The sequence below is a fragment of the Anomaloglossus baeobatrachus genome, chromosome 2, assembly GCF_048569485.1.
Source record: "Anomaloglossus baeobatrachus isolate aAnoBae1 chromosome 2, aAnoBae1.hap1, whole genome shotgun sequence".
Lineage (NCBI taxonomy): Eukaryota > Metazoa > Chordata > Amphibia > Anura > Aromobatidae > Anomaloglossus > Anomaloglossus baeobatrachus.
Window position 1 is genome coordinate 772576985 of NC_134354.1, and position 22574 is coordinate 772599558.

At 45.7% G+C, this 22574-nt stretch overlaps 1 protein-coding gene across 1 annotated transcript in view; it reads left to right on the forward strand.

Moving 5' to 3' along the window:
• Window positions 1-3233: 3233 nt before the first annotated feature.
• Window positions 3234-22574, forward strand: part of PRSS23 (serine protease 23) — a 60277-nt gene continuing 40936 nt past the window's right edge. Inside the window, exon 1 of the mRNA XM_075337555.1 lies at window positions 3234-3318. The gene's annotated coding sequence lies outside the window, so the exon portion shown is untranslated. The remainder of the gene's footprint in view (window positions 3319-22574) is intronic.

Below are 22574 nucleotides of genomic sequence, written 5' to 3' on the forward strand. Positions count from 1 at the left end.
TCACAGATGAGGGCAGGTCATAGATGATGGCAGGTCACTGATTAGAGCAGATCACTGATGAGGGCAGGTCACAGATGAGGGCAGTTCACAGATGAGGGCAGGTCACTGATGAGGGCAGGTCACAGATGAGGGCAGGTCACAGATGAGTGCAGGTCACAGATGAGGGCAGGTCACAGATGAGGGCAGGTCACTGATGAGGGCAGGTCACAGATGAGGGCAGGTCACTGATGAGGGCAGGTCACAGATGAGGGCAGGTCACAGATGAGGGCAGGTCACTGATGAGGGCAGGTCACAGATGAGAGCAGGTCATAGATGATGGCAGGCCATAGATGAGGGCAGGTCACTAATGAGGGCAGGTCACAGATGAGGGCAGGTCATAGATGATGGCAGGTCACTGATTAGAGCAGATCACTGATGAGGGCAGGTCCCAGATGAGGGCAGGTCACAGATGAGGGCAGGTCACAGATGAGGGCAGGTAACTGATGAGGGCAGGTCATAGATGAGGGCAGGTCACAGATGAGGGCAGGTCACAGATGATGGCAGGTAACTGATGAGGGCAGGTCATAGATGAGGGCAGGTCATAGATGATGGCATGTTACATATGAGGGTAGGTCACTGATAATGGCAGGTCACACCGAGGAAGGGTGAGAAATAAAACGCCTGTCATACCGAGGAAGAGCGAGAAAAGAAAACGCCTGTCATACGGATGAAGGGCGAGAAAAGAAAATGCCTGTCATACGGATGGAGGGCGAGAAAAAAAAACACCTGTCATACGGATGGAGGGCGAGAAGAAAAAATGCCTGTCATATGGATGGAGGGCGAGAAAAGAAAACACCTGTCATACGGATGGAGGGCGTGGAAAAAAAACGCCTGCATTACCGAGGGAGGGCGAGGAAAGAAAACGCCTGTCATACAGATGGAGGGCGAAAAAAAAAAACGCCTGTCATATGGATGGAGGGCGAGAAAAGAAAATGCCTGTCATACAGATGGAGGGCGAGAAGAAAAAATGCCTGTCATACGGATGGAGGGCGAGAAAAGAAAATGCCTGTCATACGGATGGAGGGCGAGAAAAGAAAATGCCTGTCATACGGATGGAGGGCGAGAAAAGAAAACACCTGTCATATGGATGGAGGGCGAGAAAAGAAAACGCCTGTCATATGGATGGAGGGCGAGAAAAGAAAATGCCTGTCATACGGATGGAGGGCGAGAAAAGAAAACACCTGTCATACGGAAGGAGGGCGAGAAAAGAAAACGCCTGTCATACGGATGGAGGGCGAGAAAAGAAAATGCCTGTCATATGGATGGAGGGCGAGAAAAGAAAACGCCTGTCATACGGAAGGAGGGCGAGAAAAGAAAACGCCTGTCATACGGATGGAGGGCAAGAAAAAAAAACACACACGATATTTGGAATGCGAAACGGATGTCACTTGTGCCTCCACAATAGTCACAGGCACAGTGTCTCCATAATAGTGACAGGCACAGTGCCCCATAATAGAGACAGGCACAGTGTCTCCATAATAGTGACAGGCACAGTGCCCCATAATAGAGACAGGCACAGTGCCTCCATAATAGAGACAGGCACAGTGCCTCCATAATAGAGACAGGCACAGTGCCCCATAATAGAGACAGGCACAGTGCCTCTATAATAGAGACAGGCACAGTGCCTCCATAATAGTGACAGGCACAGTGCCTCCATAATAGTGTCAGGCACAATGCCTCCATAATAGAGACAGGCACAGTGCCCCATAATAGTGACAGACACAGTGCCCCCATTATAGGGACAGACACAGTGCCTCCATAATAGTGACAGACACAGTGCCTCTATAATAGGGACAAGCACAGTACCTCTATAATAGGGACAGGCACAGTGCCTCCATAATAGTGACAGGTACAGTGCCTCCATAATAGGGACAGGCACAGTGCCTCAATAATAGGCACAGGCACAGTGCCTCCATAATAGTGACAGGCACAGTGCCTCCATAATAGGGACAGGCACAGTGCCTCAATAATATGCACAGGCACAGTGCCTCCATAATAGTGACAGGCACAGTGCCTCCATAATAGGGACAGGCACAGTGCCTCAATAATATGCACAGGCACAGTGCCTCCATAATAGTGACAGGCACAGTGTCTCCATAATAGGGAGAGGCACAGTGCCTCTATAATAGTGACAGCACAGTGTCTCCATAATAGGGACAGGCACAGTGCCTCCATAATAGTGACAGGCACAGTGCCTCCATAATAGGGACAGGTATAGTGCCTCCATAATAGTGACGGGCGCGGTGCCTCCATAATAGTGACAGCACAGTGTGTCCATATTGCACTGTACAGACAGTTGGCAGTGCTACAATAACAGTACTAGCCACTTCACCATTCTGTTAGCCAAATCAGTGACACTACGCCCAAAAATGAAAAAAATATTCTATAGAGCCCCCGTCATAAAGAAAAAAGGACAAACACAGCCACCCCCTGCCCATCATTGGTTCCACAGGCTACCCTCACCCTATACCCCGCTATAAGAGGTAACGTTATCCCCATACGTAGGTATACGCCATATATCTGACACATATCTGACACAATAAATCCCATATTATCCCGGCTCCGATGAATAAGCACCACTGCCCTCAGCCTCCCTGGCACTCGATGGGCACAGTAGTGGCCCCTGGCAGCACTATATGCAGGGGCCGATGTGTCATTTGTGACACCTGTGGTCCTAAGCGGTAAGGGGGGTCCATTCCTATCTCCAGAGTAGGTGGAATTGTGAATATTGATGAGTTATTGGCCCATATATTGCTTTTTGCACAGGGGCCCTGTCCTGTCTGTGCCTATATGCATCACAATATAGGGCACTGGGAGAGTGCGGAGCCCGGTGCCCCCATGTGTCAGCCCCATTGTGCTCCCCGCATTGTTCCCATCCCCGGCTGTGGACCAGGGGGGTCTTATTGTATAGGATTTAAGGGTCCTTAAGAAGGGGCAGATTACAGGCGACACTCCATGCACAAGTGTCAGGACAGCCCTTCCAGGGGCACAGGCGGCTCCCACTGGAGCTGTTTGTTCTGGAGCCTGTGGGTGGGAGAGGTCACGTGACTGTGGAGTGAGAAACAGAGGAAAAGTTTCCCTGCAGTTCAGAGAAGTTTTCCAAGCTCAGCAGCAGAGAGAGGGGTCACACACAGGAGCCACCTGCCCAGCCTGACCGATGGGCACTGCCAGCCTCTGCCGCCTGGATGGGGGCTGCGAGTAACATCTGGAGGGCTCTGGAGACATGATCCAGGGGATCCTGCGGAGATCTGTGCACTGAGATCACTTACAGGAGACCTGGTGAGTCTGATACCCAGTAGCAATGGGCACAGCCTGGAGATTTATACCAATGCAGATGTAGCAGAGCTGAGATTGTCAGTGTTCATTTTTTTCCATCCATACCAGCTGTTATGGAAACTTGGCTATTGTAGATGTAGTTGAGCTGAGTTTGTTATTGCCATTTTTTTTTTGTGCATACCTGCTGTCATAGTCAATGGGCTGCATTGCAGATGTAGCAGAGCTGAGTCTGTCATTGCTCAGTTTTGCTCCATCAATATCAGCTGTTATGGAGTCTTGACTATTGTAGATGTAGTTGAGCTGAGTTTGTTATTGCCATTTTTTTTTGTGCATACCTGCTGTCATAGTCAATGGACTGCATTGCAGATGTAGCAGTGCTGAGTCTGTCATTGCTCAGTTTTGCTCCATCAATATCAGCTGTTATGGAGTCTTGACTATTGTAGATGTAGTTGAGCTGACTTTGTTATTGGCAATGGGGTTTTTTGTTGGCATACCTGCTGTGACGGTCAATGGGCTGCATTTCAGATGTAGCAGAGCTGAGTCTGTCATTGCTCAGTTTTTTCCGTCCATACCAGCTGTTATGGAGAGTTGACTGTATTTTAGGTGTAGTTGGGCTGAGTTTGTTATTGGCAATTGGTTTTTTTGTGCATACCTGCTGTCACGATCAGTGGACTGTATTTCAGATGTAGTTTTTAAATGACCTTTTTGTTTTGGTGAATACCAGCTGTCACGTAGCAGAGTTGAGTTTGTCATCATTGTTCAGATTTTTTTTTTCGTCTATACTGGCTGTCATGACTTTTTTTTTTTATTTTACTCACTTATATAGCACTATTAATTCTGCAGCACTTCAAGATGTGATAATCACTGTCCCCGTTGGGGCTCACAATCCACATTCCCTATTTGTATGTCTTTGGAGTGTGGGAGGAAACCGAAGAACCCGGAGGAAACACAGGGAGAACATATAGACTCCTTGCAGATTTTGTCCTTGGTGGTATTTGAACCCAGGACCTCAATATAGCAAGACTGCAGTGCTAACCACTGAGCCACCATACGGTGCTAACCACTGAGCTTCAGTACAGTGCTAACCCCTGAGCCACCGTACAGACCACTGAGCCACCGTACAGTACTAACCACTGAGCCACCAAACTTGCTATCTTCTTGGGTCAGCATATAGTGCTAACCAGTGAGCCTTCGTACATTGCTAACCACTGAGCCACTGTACAGTACTAACCAGTGAGCTGCCGTACAGACCACTGAGCCACCATAGAGTACTAACTACTGAGCCGCCGTACAGTACTAACCACTGAGCCACCGTACAGTGCTATCCACTGAGCTGCTGTACAGTGTTAACCACTCAGCTGCCTTACAGACCACTGAGCCACCATACAGTGCTAACCACTGAGCCACATTACAGTGCTAACCACTGAACCAACCGTACAGTTCTAACCACTGAGCCACCGTGCTGTCCAATTAACATAGTTTCAGATAGATGAGAGTTGAGTTTGTCATTGTTCAGTTTTTTCCCATCAGTCCCAGCTGTTACGGTGAATTGACTGTATTTCATATGTAGCAGAGCTGAGGTTGTCATTGCCCTTATTTTGGGGGTTGCATACCTGCTGTCATGATAAATTGACTGCATTTCAGATGTAGCAGGGCCGAGTTGTTCACTGACTAGTTCCTATTTATTTATTTTTGGGCATAGCAGCTGTTACGATAAATAGACTGAATTTCAGATGTAGCAGAGCTGAGATTGTCATGTGGATATGTGTGCTTTTAGATGGGATACGCATCTTTGATAATCATCATGGTCTCATTCCATTAGATGGTGCTCCCCCCATTCCAACAGTGGATTGTAGTGGGGGGTCTAGAGCCCCCTGGGATCAGCTGACACATTGATATCCATGATGGACCTTTTTTTCGTTTATAGCGGGCATCGAGGAATCGTATCTCCAGTAGGGCAAGAGAAGGGGGGGTCTACAGCTGATACCCCATTAATCTCACAAATGATGCAAAAACGACAAACTCGGCTCTGCTATATCCTATAGCCCTATATATGGGTTTATATATAAATAGTGATAATGATTGCTGGATATTTCTTAGGATGTAGATATGGCCAGATGTAGCAGAGCTGACAGCGTTGTTTTTTTTACTTTTGTGCGCACAAATCCTATAATAACATCTCGACTCTGCTACATCAGTTTGAACGCTATACATGGCTGTCTTTACAGGTGTGGCCCCCACTTAAAGGAATGTCTGTGGAGTTTTATATTTACAACCAATGGGTGAGGGCCACAGGAGAAGAATCTATATATTAACCAATGCTTCTAGTATAAAGGTCACAGTCCTCCTCCTCGGAATTTCTGAGGGATATATAGATAATGGGGGAAGAATTATGAAACTGTCAAAAAGAAAAATCGTCTTTTTACATAGAAACCAATCAGAGCGCAGCTAACATTTTATAAAGTGCTTTTGAAAAATGAAAGCTGTGCCGTGATTGGTTGAAGTTACTGTGTGGCAACAAGCACAGTTTTTCCTTTAGCGTCTAAAAAACCATAATATATTTGGCGCCTGATCACATATGCCAGTTTTTTCTGGGCACAATTTAGGCCAGAATTGGGTGATAACTGTGAAAGCAAACTGTTGTTATGATCCATAGCAACCAATCACAGTACAGCTTTTATGTTTAAAAAGCACTGTTGAAAATGAAAGCTGAGCTCTGATTGGTTGCTACGGGCAACAATGGCTGTTGATTAATCTCTCCCATCGCTGCATATTTTCTTGCAGTTCTATGTGTGCCAAATGACAAACCACCAGTAATTAAATGCAGATGAGCAGAGCTGAACTCGCTTCCATGTAGAACATAGTCACAGTAAATCCGGTCAGGATATGGTGGCGGCCTTCTCACAGAGGCCATTAAGTAGATGTAGCAGAGCTGAACTCGCTTCCATGTAGAACATAGTCACAGTAAATCCGGTCAGGATATGGTGGCAGCCTTCTCATAGAGGCCATTAACTAGATGTAGCTGAGCTGAACTCGCTTCCATGTAATATGTGATAGAACTGAGAACATAGTCACAGTAAATCCGGTCTGGATAAGGTGGCAACCTTCTCACAAAGGTCATTAAGTAGATGTAGCAGAGCTGAACTCGCTTCCATGTAATATATGATAGAACTGAGAACATAGTCACAGTAAATCCGGTCTGGCTCTGTTGGCGGCCTTCTCACAGAGGCCATTAACTAGATGTAGCAGAGCTGAACTCGCTTCCATGTAGAACATAGTCAAAGTAAATCCGGTCAGGATATGGTGGCGGCCTTCTCACAGAGGCCATTAAGTAGATGTAGCAGAGCTGAACTCGCTTCCATGTAATATGTGATAGAACTGAGAACATAGTCACAGTAAATCCGGTCAGGATCTGGTGGCGGCCTTCTCACAGAGGCCATTAAGTAGATGCAGCAGAGCTGAACTCGCTTCCATGTAATATATGATAGAACTGAGAACATAGCCACAGTAAATCCGGTCAGGATAAGGTGGCGGCCTTCTCATAGAGGCCATTAACTAGATGTAGCAGAGCTGAACTCGCTTCCATGTAATATATGATAGAACTGAGAACATAGTCACAGTAAATCCGGTCAGGATAAGGTGGCGGCCTTCTCACAGAGGCCATTAAGTAGAAGTAGCAGAGCTGAACTCGCTTCCATGTAATATATGATAGAACTGAGAACATAGCCACAGTAAATCCGGTCTAGATCTGGTGGCGGCCTTCTCTCAGAGGTCATTAAGTAGATGTAGCAGAGCTGAACTCGCTTCCATGTAATATGTGATAGAACTGAGAACATAGTCACAGTAAATCCGGTCTGGATAAGGTGGTGATCTTCTCTCAGAGGTCATGAAGTAGATGTAGCAGAGCTGAACTCGCTTCCATGTAATATATGATAGAACTGAGAACACAGTCACAGTAAATCCGGTCTGGCTCTGTTGGCGGCCTTCTCACAAACGCCATTAAGTAGATGTAGCTGAGCTGAACTCGCTTCCATGTAATATGTGATAGAACTCAGACCATAGTCACAGTAAATCCGGTCTGGATATGGTGGCGGCCTTCTCACAGAGGCCATTAAATAGATGCAGTAGAGCTGAACTCGCTTCCATGTAATATACGATAGAACTGAGAACATAGTCACAGTAAATCCGGTCTGGATCTGGTGGCGGCCTTCTCACAGAAGCCATTAAGTAGATGCAGCAGAGCTGAACTCGCTTCCATGTAATATATGATAGAACTGAGAACATAGTCACAGTAAATCCGGTCTGGCTCTGTTGGCGGCCTTCTCACAACCGCCATTAAGTAGATGTAGCAGAGCTGAACTCGCTTCCATGTAATATGTGATAGAACTCAGACCATAGTCACAGTAAATCCGGTCTGGATAAGGTGGCGACCTTCTCACAAAGGTCATTAAGTAGATGTAGCAGAGCTGAACTCGCTTCCATGTAATATATGATAGAACTGAGAACATAGTCACAGTAAATCCGGTCAGGATATGGTGGCGGCCTTCTCACAGAGGCCATTAAGTAGATGTAGCGGAGCTGAACTCGCTTCCATGTAATATATGATAGAACTGAGAACATAGTCACAGTAAATCCGGTCTGGATAAGGTGGTGGCCTTCTCACAAAGGTCATTAAGTAGATGTAGCAGAGCTGAACTCGCTTCCATGTAATATATAATAGAACTGAGAACATAGTCACATTAAATCCGGTCTGGATCTGGTGGCGGCCTTCTCACAAAGGTAATTAAGTAGATGTAGCGGAGCTGAACTCGCTTCCATGTAATATGTGATAGAACTGAGAACATAGTCACAGTAAATCCGATCAGGATATGGTGGCGGCCTTCTCACAGAGGCCATTAAGTAGATGCAGCAGAGCTGAACTCGCTTCCATGTAATATATGATAGAACTGAGAACATAGTCACAGTAAATCCGGTCTGGATAAGGTGGCGGCCTTCTCACAAAGGTCATTAAGTAGATGTAGCAGAGCTGAACTCGCTTCCATCTAATATATGATAGAACTGAGAACATAGTCACAGTAAATCCAGTCAGGATATGGTGGCGGCCTTCTCACAGAGGCCATTAAGTAGATGCAGCGGAGCTGAACTCGCTTCCAAGTAATATGTGATAGAACTGAGAACATAGTCACAGTAAATCCGGTCTGGATAAGGTGGCGACCTTCTCACAAACGCCATTAACTAGATGCAGCAGAGCTGAACTCGCTTCCATGTAATATGTGATAGAACTGAGAACATAGTCACAGTAAATCCGGTCTGGATAAGGTGGCGACCTTCTCACAAAGGTCATTAAGTAGATGTAGCAGAGCTGAACTCGCTTCCATGTAATATATATGATAGAATGGAGAACATTGTCACAGTAAATCCGGTCTGGATAAGGTGGCGGCCTTCTCACAGAAGCCATTAAGTAGATGTAGCAGAGCTGACTATGTCATTTCATCCTCTTAGGGCATTTTGCTAGGCCATGTGATAACTGTCTGTGTGACGCCCTGCGCAAGCCAGGGGTCACCGGTTACAACATCACACACACCCCACATTTCCTGCAGGAACACCTAGGCTAACCTAAAATCCTTGTTGCCTTCCTCCAGGGGCTGATGTCCACACCAGGGGGTGGGCCAGGCGGTTGGCTCCACCCACCGAGGAGTTCACAGTCCTGGAGGCGGGAAAAACCAGGCAGATCAGAGAGAGTTGAAGTTGAAGTCAGACTAGAGTCTGAGAAGCAGATCGGTTTTAGGGAGTGAAGTAGAAGGAAGTGGTAAAGGAGGACAGTAAGAGTGGTGACAGAAAAGGAACAGTTAAGCAAGCCTGAAGTTGGTCCGGGTGTGTGCCCCGGACTGAGACAGCAAGGTCAGCAGACGGCGGTGATAGTCTGCAGGGGGACTGCTTGGAGGTTGCTGGAAGGACCGCGGACGGGTGGTGGCCCGGCGGTACCGGAGCGGTATACGAAGAACAGTCAGCACCAGGGCAGGGGCCTTTCGGATCCCGGCAAGGCTAGGAGTCGCCATAATTTGCCAAATCCGTCAGTGAAGGGGACCTCTGTCTCCTAACAACCAAGTCCCGATTGAAGGCAACAGTCCGACCATTAAGGGGAGACACCGCCACCGCCAAGGCACCAGTTTCCCAGGGCCAGCGCCTGCGGGCAAAGAGGGGCTCCTCCGGCTCATGTCCTGGTCGGGGAGCGGGTAACCGGTGGGAACCCATCGCTACCAAAAGACTATACATAGGTGCAGGGAAGAGGCCGTCACCGCTAACTGCAGGGAACATCAGCACCGTAACCGTCCGAGGGACCCGTCCAACCAGCCGTTTGTTTACCGAGAACTGTGTCGTGTTAACTGGCTGAGTGAGTACCTCCGTGCCGTGCGGCACAGCGCTGTCTCTGCGCCCATGCACCTCCACAGGCCCCATACCCGCCTGTCCTACATACCAACCCCATCACTGGGCCCCGGGACCACCAAACCCCCTACCCACGGAGGGGTAAATCAACAACTGGCTGCTCCATACCATCACTCCTGGGCTCCCCATACAGAGCAGCGGTGGTGTCCACTTAATCAACCACAACCGTGGGTGGCGTCACGGACAATAAACTATCCCAAAACCCAATCCCCTTTCACTCACGGGCGAGGAGCGCCGCTCGAGTCCCCGGGATCCGGCCCATCGCTCGAGCCACCGAGCAGCAGCAGCAGCAGGCCGCAGCAGCCGCCGCGGCAGCCGGACCCGAGCAGTGGGAGAGCGCGGCGTCCCCTCCTCCGCCCGCGACATCTGAGTTTTTTTCTTTTACGTGCATGCATTTTGGTCTAAAAATCAATTTTGAAATTGTGTTTCATTAAATAAGTTGCAACCTTTGGCTTTTACGGGCTTTTGCTGAGTGTAGAATGAGCGAACTAAGGATCCATCAGTGAGCTCCTTCTGAAATAAAGTTTGTAAATCTTTTATCTGTCGCTTTCAGAGCACGATGAGCTCAGCTTTGATGTGGTCTGTGGTCTTGGAGGAGCTAAAATAACACACAAGCTCACAGACTGTTTCCTCCTTTTACACCCATCAATAGAGAAGACAATATGGAGGCCATAGAAGACAAACCGTGCAAAATCATTAATTAAAACCAATGGCAAAAATGATTTGTTTAACCCACAATACATGCAGTCTCGTTACAAAAATACGCATTGTTATATCACTGTAAAGTGGGCCACACGACAACCTCAGCTCTGCTGCACTGATATAATCGTACTGGCTGGTGAACAGATGGCGCAGATCTGACTTTGTAATTTAATTTAACCCCTTGGGACTGCTTTGCTACCGTAGAGCATCTCTCAAGTGCAAAAATAAATATATTTTTTCATTTTGTGCCAGATGACAAACCCTAGACTGCTACAATAATATAACTGGCAATGTATTAGCATAGCACAGTACGAAAAAATAAATGCAAAGAAGATGTTAAATTACACAGCTCAGCTTTGCATGGGTAGAACATTATAACTATGCAGTAGTAGATTTTCAAACCACATAGATTAATATGCCAAATATCAAACTCAGCTCTGCTTTGCCTATGCAGTAGTAGATTTGCAAATCACAATAGCTGAACATTACAAATTTCAAACTCAGCTCTGCTATGCCAATGCCAAAATGTAGCACAGGTATCAACAACATGAATCGCACCAAATGACAAACTCATCTGTGTTCATCTGGCTGTAATTCCAAAATGCAGATGTAGCAGAGTTGACTATGTAATTTAACTCTGTGTGGGCTGCATTGTTACTCTGTAAACCTCCATATATACACTGTAAAGTGTGCCAAATTACAAACTCAACTCTGCTACATTTGCATTTTTGCATTTCTATTGTATCAATATAAAATAGTAGTGTGCACAAAAGACTGACTCTAACAAACTCAACTCTGCTTCATCTACCTATAATAGCATGAATTGTCCCAAAAGTAAATGTAGCAGAGTTTAATTTGTCATTTAATTGTGTAGGACTGCTATAGCAGTGATGGTAAAGAACCTGCACTATGTGAAAACCCTGTTATTGTCCCCTTGTGCCAAGTAACAATCTGAACTCTGCTACATCTGTGCAGAAAACCCTACAAAGTTCCAATTATTATACGAGCAGGAATGTTGGCAGTGCTGGGAAATTAGTGGGTGAAAATACTATATATTGGAATGCTCGGATGGCAGAATAGTGACATTTCATATGAAGGAATGTGGGTGGCAGGCGGCGGCGGTGCCCTCTGTGCCCACATGTGGACACTGCAGCTTTGGTAGGTATTGGGGTGGTTGTGATAGGGGAAAACAATGACCAAGAATACTAAGATGTGTGCGGCTAATAATATTTTATTCTAGGGACCGTATGCTGCAGGAGGAGGGCAGTGTATATAGAATACTCCGTGCAGGAGGAGGGCAGTGTATATAGAATACTCCTAGAAGGAGGAGGGCAGTGTATATAGAATACTCCTAGCAGGAGGAGGGCAGTGTATATAGAATACTCCTAGCAGGAGGAGGGCAGTGTATATAGAATAATCCTAGCAGGAGGAGGGTAGTGTATATAGAATACTCCTAGCAGGAGGAGGGCAGTGTATATAGAATACTCCTAGCAGAAGGAGGGCAGTGTATATAGAATCCTCCTAGCAGGAGGAGGGCAGTGTATATAGAATACTCCTAGCAGGAGGAGGGCAGTGTATATAGAATACTCCTAGCAGGAGGAGGGCAGTGTATATAGAATACTCCTAGCAGGAGGAGGGCAGTGTATATAGAATCCTCCTAGCAGGAGGAGGGCAGTATATATAGAATACTCCTAGCAGGAGGAGGGTAGTGTATATAGAATACTCCTAGCAGGAGGAGGGTAGTGTATATAGAATACTCCTAGCAGGAGGAGGGCAGTGTATATAGAATCCTCCTAGCAGGAGGAGGGTAGTGTATATAGAATACTCCTAGCAGGAGGAGGGCAGTGTATATAGAATACTCCTAGCAGGAGGAGGGTAGTGTATATAGAATACTCCTAGCAGGAGGAAGGTAGTGTATATAGAATACTCCTAGCAGGAGGAGGGCAGTGTATATAGAATACTCCTAGAAGGAGGAGGGCAGTGTATATAGAATACTCCTAGCAGGAGGAGGGCAGTGTTTATAGAATACTCCTAGCAGGAGGAGGGCAGTATATATAGAATACTCCTAGCAGGAGGAGGGTAGTGTATATAGAATACTCCTAGCAGGAGGAGGGCAGTGTATATAGAATACTCCTAGAAGGAGGAGGGCAGTGTATATAGAATACTCCTAGAAGGAGGAGGGCAGTGTATATAGAATACTCCTAGCAGGAGGAGGGCAGTGTATATAGAATACTCCTAGCAGGAGGAGGGCAGTGTATATAGAATACTCCTAGAAGGAGGAGGGCAGTGTATATAGAATACTCCTAGCAGGAGGAGGGCAGTATATATAGAATCCTCCTAGCAGGAGGAGGGTAGTGTATATAGAATACTCCTAGCAGGAGGAGGGTAGTGTATATAGAATACTCCTAGCAGGAGGAGGGCAGTGTATATAGAATCCTCCTAGCAGGAGGAGGGTAGTGTATATAGAATACTCCTAGCAGGAGGAGGGCAGTATATATAGAATACTCCTAGCAGGAGGAGGGTAGTGTATATAGAATACTCCTAGCAGGAGGAGGGCAGTGTATATAGAATACTCCTAGAAGGAGGAGGGCAGTGTATATAGAATCCTCCTAGCAGGAGGAGGGTAGTGTATATAGAATACTCCTAGCAGGAGGAGGGCAGTGTATATAGAATACTCCTAGCAGGAGGAGGGTAGTGTATATAGAATACTCCTAGCAGGAGGAGGGCAGTGTATATAGAATACTCCTAGCAGGAGGAGGGCAGTGTATATAGAATACTCCTAGCAGGAGGAGGGTAGTGTATATAGAATACTCCTAGCAGGAGGAGGGCAGTGTATATAGAATACTCCTAGCAGGAGGAGGGCAGTGTATATAGAATACTCCTAGCAGGAGGAGGGCAGTGTATATAGAATACTCCTAGCAGGAGGAGGGCAGTGTATATAGAATACTCCTAGCAGGAGGAGGGCAGTGTATATAGAATACTCCTAGCAGGAGGAGGGCAGTGTATATAGAATCCTCCTAGCAGGAGGAGGGTAGTGTATATAGAATACTCCTAGCAGGAGGAGGGCAGTGTATATAGAATCCTCCTAGCAGGAGGAGGGCAGTGTATATAGAATCCTCCTAGCAGGAGGAGGGTAGTGTATATAGAATCCTCCTAGCAGGAGGAGGGCAGTGTATATAGAATCCTCCTAGCAGGAGGAGGGCAGTATATATAGAATACTCCTAGCAGGAGGAGGGCAGTGTATATAGAATACTCCTAGCAGGAGGAGGGCAGTATATATAGAATACTCCTAGCAGGAGGAGGGCAGTGTATATAGAATACTCCTAGCAGGAGGAGGGCAGTGTATATAGAATACTCCTAGCAGGAGGAGGGCAGTGTATATAGAATACTCCTAGCAGGAGGAGGGTAGTGTATATAGAATCCTCCTAGCAGGAGGAGGGCAGTGTATATAGAATACTCCTAGCAGGAGGAGGGCAGTGTATATAGAATACAGTGTATATAGAATAATCCTAGCAGGAGGAAGGCAGTGTATATAGAATACTCCTAGCAGAAGGAGGGCAGTGTATATAGAATACTCCTAGCAGGAGGAGGGCAGTGTATATAGAATACTCCTAGCAGGAGGAGGGCAGTATATATAGAATACTCCTAGCAGGAGGAGGGCAGTGTATATAGAATACTCCTAGCAGGAGGAGGGCAGTGTATATAGAATACTCCTAGCAGGAGGAGGGCAGTGTATATAGAATACTCCTAGCAGGAGGAGGGCAGTGTATATAGAATACTCCTAGCAGGAGGAGGGCAGTGTATATAGAATACTCCTAGCAGGAGGAGGGCAGTGTATATAGAATACTCCTAGCAGGAGGAGGGCAGTGTATATAGAATACTCCTAGCAGAAGGAGGGCAGTGTATATAGAATACTCCTAGCAGGAGGAGGGCAGTGTATATAGAATACTCCTAGCAGGAGGAGGGCAGTGTATATAGAATACTCCTAGCAGGAGGAGGGCAGTGTATATAGAATCCTCCTAGCAGGAGGAGGGCAGTGTATATAGAATACTCCTAGCAGGAGGAGGGCAGTGTATATAGAATCCTCCTAGCAGGAGGAGGGCAGTATATATAGAATACTCCTAGCAGGAGGAGGGCAGTGTATATAGAATAATCCTAGCAGGATGAGGGCAGTGTATATAGAATACTCCTAGCAGGAGGAGGGCAGTATATATAGAATACTCCTAGCAGGAGGAGGGCAGTGTATATAGAATACTCCTAGCAGGAGGAGGGCAGTGTATATAGAATACTCCTAGCAGGAGGAGGGCAGTGTATATAGAATACTCCTAGCAGGAGGAGGGCAGGGTATATAGAATACTCCTAGCAGCTGGAGAGCAGTGTATATAGAATACTCCTAGCAGGAGGAGGGCAGTGTATATAGAATATTCCTAGCAGGAGGAGGGCAGTGTATATAGAATACTCCTAGCAGGAGGAGGGCAGTGTATATAGAATACTCCTAGCAGGAGGAGGGTAGTGTATATAGAATACTCCTAGCAGGAGGAGGGCAGTGTATATAGAATACTCCTAGCAGGAGGAGGGCAGTGTATATAGAATACTCCTAGCAGGAGGAGGGCAGTGTATATAGAATACTCCTAGCAGGAGGAGGGCAGTGTATATAGGATACTCCTAGCAGGAGGAGGGCAGTGTATATAGAATACTCCTAGCAGGAGGAGGGCAGTGTATATAGAATATTCCTAGCAGGAGGAGGGCAGTGTATATAGAATACTCCTAGCAGGAGGAGGGCAGTGTATATAGAATCCTCCTAGCAGGAGGAGGGCAGTATATATAGAATACTCCTAGCAGGAGGAGGGCAGTGTATATAGAATAATCCTAGCAGGATGAGGGCAGTGTATATAGAATACTCCTAGCAGGAGGAGGGCAGTATATATAGAATACTCCTAGCAGGAGGAGGGCAGTGTATATAGAATACTCCTAGCAGGAGGAGGGCAGTGTATATAGAATACTCCTAGCAGGAGGAGGGCAGTGTATATAGAATACTCCTAGCAGGAGGAGGGCAGGGTATATAGAATACTCCTAGCAGCTGGAGAGCAGTGTATATAGAATATTCCTAGCAGGAGGAGGGCAGTGTATATAGAATACTCCTAGCAGGAGGAGGGCAGTGTATATAGAATACTCCTAGCAGGAGGAGGGTAGTGTATATAGAATACTCCTAGCAGGAGGAGGGCAGTGTATATAGAATACTCCTAGCAGGAGGAGGGCAGTGTATATAGAATACTCCTAGCAGGAGGAGGGTAGTGTATATAGAATACTCCTAGCAGGAGGAGGGCAGTGTATATAGAATACTCCTAGCAGGAGGAGGGCAGTGTATATAGAATATTCCTAGCAGGAGGAGGGCAGTGTATATAGAATACTCCTAGCAGGAGGAGGGCAGTGTATATAGAATCCTCCTAGCAGGAGGAGGGTAGTGTATATAGAATACTCCTAGCAGGAGGAGGGCAGTGTATATAGAATACTCCTAGCAGGAGGAGGGCAGTGTATATAGAATACTCCTAGCAGGAGGAGGGCAGTGTATATAGAATACTCCTAGCAGGAGGAGGGTAGTGTATATAGAATATTCCTAGCAGGAGGAGGGCAGTGTATATAGAATACTCCTAGCAGGAGGAGGGCAGTGTATATAGAATCCTCCTAGCAGGAGGAGGGCAGTGTATATAGAATACTCCTAGCAGGAGGAGGGCAGTGTATATAGAATACTCCTAGCAGGAGGAGGGTAGTGTATATAGAATACTCCTAGCAGGAGGAGGGTAGTGTATATAGAATACTCCTAGCAGGAGGAGGGCAGTGTATATAGAATACTCCTAGCAGGAGGAGGGCAGTGTATATAGAATACTCCTAGCAGGAGGAGGGCAGTGTATATAGAATCCTCCTAGCACGAGGAGGGCAGTGTATATAGAATACTCCTAGCAGGAGGAGGGTAGTGTATATAGAATACTCCTAGCAGGAGGAGGGCAGTGTATATAGAATCCTCCTAGCAGGAGGAGGGTAGTGTATATAGAATACTCCTAGCAGGAGGAGGGTAGTGTATATAGAATACTCCTAGCAGGAGGAGGGCAGTGTATATAGGATACTCCTAGCAGGAGGAGGGCAGTGTATATAGAATACTCCTAGCAGGAGGAGGGCAGTGTATATAGAATACTCCTAGCAGGAGGAGGGCAGTGTATATAGAATACTCCTAGCAGGAGGAGGGCAGTATATATAGAATACTCCTAGCAGGAGGAGGGCAGTGTATATAGGATACTCCTAGCAGGAGGAGGGCAGTGTATATAGAATACTCCTAGCAGGAGGAGGGCAGTGTATATAGAATACTCCTAGCAGGAGGAGGGCAGTGTATATAGAATACTCCTAGCAGGAGGAGGGCAGTGTATATAGAATACTCCTAGCAGGAGGAGGGCAGTGTATATAGAATATTCCTAGCAGGAGGAGGGCAGTGTATATAGAATACTCCTAGCAGGAGGAGGGCAGTGTATATAGGATACTCCTAGCAGGAGGAGGGCAGTGTATATAGAATACTCCTAGCAGGAGGAGGGCAGTGTATATAGAATACTCCTAGCAGGAGGAGGGCAGTATATATAGAATACTCCTAGCAGGAGGAGGGCAGTGTATATAGGATACTCCTAGCAGGAGGAGGGCAGTGTATATAGAATACTCCTAGCAGGAGGAGGGCAGTGTATATAGAATACTCCTAGCAGGAGGAGGGCAGTGTATATAGAATACTCCTAGCAGGAGGAGGGCAGTGTATATAGAATACTCCTAGCAGGAGGAGGGCAGTGTATATAGAATATTCCTAGCAGGAGGAGGGCAGTGTATATAGAATACTCCTAGCAGGAGGAGGGTAGTGTATATAGAATACTCCTAGCAGGAGGAGGGCAGTGTATATAGAATCCTCCTAGCAGGAGGAGGGCAGTGTATATAGAATACTCCTAGCAGGAGGAGGGCAGTGTATATAGAATACTCCTAGCAGGAGGAGGGCAGCGTATATAGAATCCTCCTAGCAGGAGGAGGGCAGTGTATATAGAATACTCCTAGCAGGAGGAGGGCAGTGTATATAGAATCCTCCTAGCAGGAGGAGGGTAGTGTATATAGAATACTCCTAGCAGGAGGAGGGCAGTGTATATAGAATACTCCTAGCAGGAGGAGGGCAGTGTATATAGAATATTCCTAGCAGGAGGAGGGCAGTGTATATAGAATCCTCCTAGCAGGAGGAGGGTAGTGTATATAGAATACTCCTAGCAGGAGGAGGGTAGTGTATATAGAATACTCCTAGCAGGAGGAGGGCAGTGTATATAGAATCCTCCTAGCAGGAGGAGGGTAGTGTATATAGAATACTCCTAGAAGGAGGAGGGCAGTGTATATAGAATCCTCCTAGCAGGAGGAGGGCAGTGTATATAGAATACTCCTAGCAGGAGGAGGGTGGTGTATATAGAATACTCCTAGCAGGAGGAGGTCAGGGTATATAGAATCCTCCTAGCAGTATATATAATGTGCACTGTTTTGAACACAAATAGTGAATATTCTTTTCCATAAGGTTGAGTAAATATTCGAAAATGTGCTTACATATTATGGCGCCACCTGGTGCTCACAGTATAAAGCATTGTGCATGTACAGCCACTGAGCTGAAGACTAGTGGCCACTCATGCTCATCCATCCATCCATCCATCATTATGTTACGGTGTAATTTTAAGTGTTCGCTCACATAAGCCTAGAAATCGACCACGTGGAATCCGATAAAAAAGCCGATGGATAATGGGAGCGTTTTATTACACCCTCCTGTGACCCCGGCCTTCTAAACTTTCAGAACATTTTGCTCCGGTTCCTCACTCGCTCCAGGACGGTTTCTTCTCTCTCTGATCTGCTCGTGTTGTATAGTTCTTGTCGCTGTGTCACTTTGGTCTGACAGTTACATACTGTGTAATCAGACCTATCTTTCTTCTCTTCTGACAACATATAATTCCGCCCGGAGAGCGACAGCTTTTATATTGCCATTTTGGAACGTTTTAATGAGTATTTTTATAATTCCTCTTCTTTGTTGCATTGAGGCTGAGTCAGGAGACGGCTGATAACACCATAGACAATGACTGGCAGATGGAACATTATATCCTTTTGATACTCATCCATCCTATAATGCTGCGGGCGACAAGTAACGCAGGAAAGGTCACCCATAAAAACCTCTTTCATATCCTTGTGCCAGGTATTAGGAAACAGTCACTGTCCTCTATGTGTCCTGAGATAATCTACAACAGTTTTTTTTATTGAAGCTGCCCCAAACTTACAGCACATTCTCTCTTTTATAAGTTCTTTTTTAAAGGTTTTCAGAAAGTTTGTGACCCCCTAGGAACGTCACACAACTCAAGCTCCATTTTACAAATTCCACTGGTCGTCATGTTCACATCTTCAGTTGATGACTTGAATTTGCTCATTTTCTGTTTTTGCTTTTAATATAATATATATATATATATATATATATATATATATATATATATAATATATTATATATTACACCAGGGGTGGGGAACCTTTTTTTTTCTGCCAAGTGCCGTTTGGAAATTTCTACCATCGTTCGGGGCCGCACAAAATTGTCAACTTGAAGATGACCCTGCTATGTTTAGTCAAACAATTACCTCACCCCTAATGTGATGGCTGGAGCTGCTTTTCTTTGATGCGGCTGTGATGTTAGATGGTGCTGATGTTGTTGCTTCTCACAACTGCTTTTCCAGGTTTATGTCAGTCTGGAGTGCAGTCAACTCTTTGTGATGTTCTGTAAATTATATACCTCACATAGGAGACGCTGGGACAGCTGTGTATATATCACAGGAGGGGCTAGGGTCATATATATCACATAGTAGACACTAGTACTGTGTTGTATACATCACAGGAGGGGCTGGGGGCATATACATCACAGGAGGGGCTGAGGGCATATACATCACAGGAGGGGCTGGGGCATATACATCACAGGAGGGGCTGGGGGCATATACATCACAGGAGAGGCTGGGGCATACATCACAGGAGGGGCTGGGGCATATACATTACAAGAGGTGCTGGGGCCCATACATCACTGTAGTGGTTGAGGTCATGTACATCACAGGATTGGCTGGGGGCATATACATCACAGTAGGGGCTGGGGGCATATACTTCACAGGAACCATTGGGGCATATACATCACAGGAGCTGCTAGGGCATATACATCACAGGAGGTGCTAGGACATATACATGACAGGACATGCGGAGGGCAATTATGCATGACAAAAGACGCAGGGGGCATCACAGGAGGGGCTGGGGCATATACATTACAGGATACACTAGGGTCACATACATCACAGGAGATGCTGGGACATATACATCACAGGAGGGGCTGGGGCACATACAACACAGGAAGAGCTGTGGCATATCCATCACAGGAGGAGCTGAGGAATATCCATCACAGGAGGGGCTGGTGATATATACATCACTGAGGTGGTTGGGGGTATATACATCACTGGGGGTAAACACATCACTGGGTAGTGTATAAATCACTGGGAAGCATAGATATCACTGTTGACACAGACATCACTGGTGGATATATACATTACTGGTGGGAACAGGTATCACTGGTGACACAGACATCACTATTTATATATATATATATATATATATATATATATATATATATAATCTCACTGGGGGGTCGCATACATCACTGGCAATAAAGGGGTTGAACAAAAGAATTCAGTGAAATGTTGAGGAATTGTAACCATTTTTCTATAAAGCCTTTTTACCATGATTAAAATGTTCATTTTTAATACTTTGTAGAGAATCCTTTGCAGCAATGGCAGCCTGAAGTTTTTCAGCCATGGACGTCACCATCGATGGTCTCCTCCGATGTGGATCTTTGCCGCCTTCACTGTGGTGACTTCAGTTTTTGCTTCTTTTTGGGTTTTTCTACCTATGTTTGGTCTTAATCAAGTGAAATGCAGCTCGATGAGGCTGAGATCTGGTGATGACTCGGCCATTGCAGAATATTCCACTCCTTTCCACTTTAGCAGGATGTTTTGGGTCATTGTCCATCTGTCTGGGAAGCATCGTCCTATTAACATTGCTACATTTGGTTGAATATGAGCAGAATGTTTCGCCCTGTGCACTTCAGAATCCATCCAGCTGCTTCTGTTTTCAGTCACATCATCAATAACCACTAGTGCCCCAGAGCCATAGTTAGCCCTGCACGCCCGGCCATCACACTGCTTCCGCCATGTGTTACAAAGGACGTGCTGTGCTCTGGATCAGGAGTCGTTCAAAGCCTTCTCCAGACTTTCTTCTTATTCTGACCCAGGTTGGTCTTAGTCTCATCTGTCCTCCGCTGCTTTTCCGGGACTGGCAGCTTCTTTTGATGTATTTTGGTAAAGTCTAATCTGGCCTTTCTGTTTTAAGGCTGATTAATACTTTAATGCTTTGCACCTTGTGGTGACCCCTCTGTATTTGCTCTTATGAAGTCTTCTCTTTATGGTGGACTTCGATACTGAACCCCTGACTTCCTGGAGAATGACCTTCATTTGGGTGGATGTTGTGAAGGGGTTTTCCTTCACCATAGAAAGCATTCTGTGGTCTTCCACCACCGTTGTCCTCTATGGACTTTCAGGCCTTTTTGAGTTCCCAGCTCACCAGTACTCTATTTTTTTCTTGCAGAATGACCCAAAGTGTTAATTTAGTCGCTCCTGACATTACTGCTTTCTCTTTGATTGATTTCATATTTTTTTCCAGCCTAATGAGGGTCGGTTTCTCTTCCAGTTAGAGCTCCTTTGACTGAAGATTGTGGGTTCAAATCAACACCTACCAAATGCAAATGCCGTACCTGGAATCAGCTCCAGACCTTTTACCGTCTGATGATGGATTAATGAGGGAATCGCCCATAAGCCCATTAAAATGCTTCGGAGATAATGTTCCTATTACTTTTGGTCCCTTGAAAAATGGGCAGCTACATATTAAAGAGCTGTAATTCCTAAACCCTTCCTCCATTTAAGATGTAAATTGTTAATAAAAAAAAAATGAAGCAAAAAAAAAAAAAAGAATCAGCACTATAGGGGCATAATCTCATGTGAAATCTTCATAAAAAATGCCCAAACATTTATGTTTAATTTTAAAAATTATTTTTTTTTACATTTTTTTACAATTGAGTTTACTTTATAGTGACCGCTGAATAATCTGGAATATTTTATAGTCTGGCAACACAGATGCTGGATTAAAGGATTTTTTTCCCATACCCGTTCCATTGATGTTCGTAGATATCTGCCTTCTGCCGCCTCTTGTCTCAGATCTGATGTGAATGATATTTTTATAGCTAAACTACAGAGGCAGCTTCGGCTCAGGCTGTCAATTAGGTGGCGGAAACATCCTCGGAAGATTCTAGAGAAGAAATTTTTGCGGAAACTTTCTCTAATGACAAGATGCGACACCGGCGCTGATTACTATGTGCGTGGGTCTCTCCCCTGTGTCTTATTTTTTAGGACTCGGTCAGATGAGCCTATGTTCCCTATGTGTGCTGTCCATGTGCCAGATAAACCACTCTCAACTTAGTGACTGGGCTTGTTTACTTATGCCATGGACCAATATACCGTCGTGGACAAAAGTTTTGGCACCCTTGAAATTGTTCCAGAAAATGAAGGATTTCCCCACAGAAAATTATTGCAATTAAACGTTTTTTTTATGCACATGTTTATTTCTTTTGTGTGTATTAGAAAAACACAAAAAAGAACCAAATTGCACATAATTTCACATAAAACTCCAAAAATGGGCGGAAAAAGTTGTCCCCATCAACTTAATATTTGGCTGCGCCCTTTACCCTTTGGAATAAATACCTGCAATCAATCGCTTCCTATAACCGTCCACAGGCTTCTTACTCCTCTCACTTGGAATTTTGGACTCTTCTTTATAAACTGCTCCAGGTCTCTCTTATTTGGAGGTGTCTTCTCTTCTTCCATCGGAAATTTTAAGATCTCTCCAAAGTTGTCAAAAGGATTTAGATCAGGACTCATTGCTGCCACTTTAAAACTCTCCAGTGCTTTGTTTCCATCCATTTCTGGGGG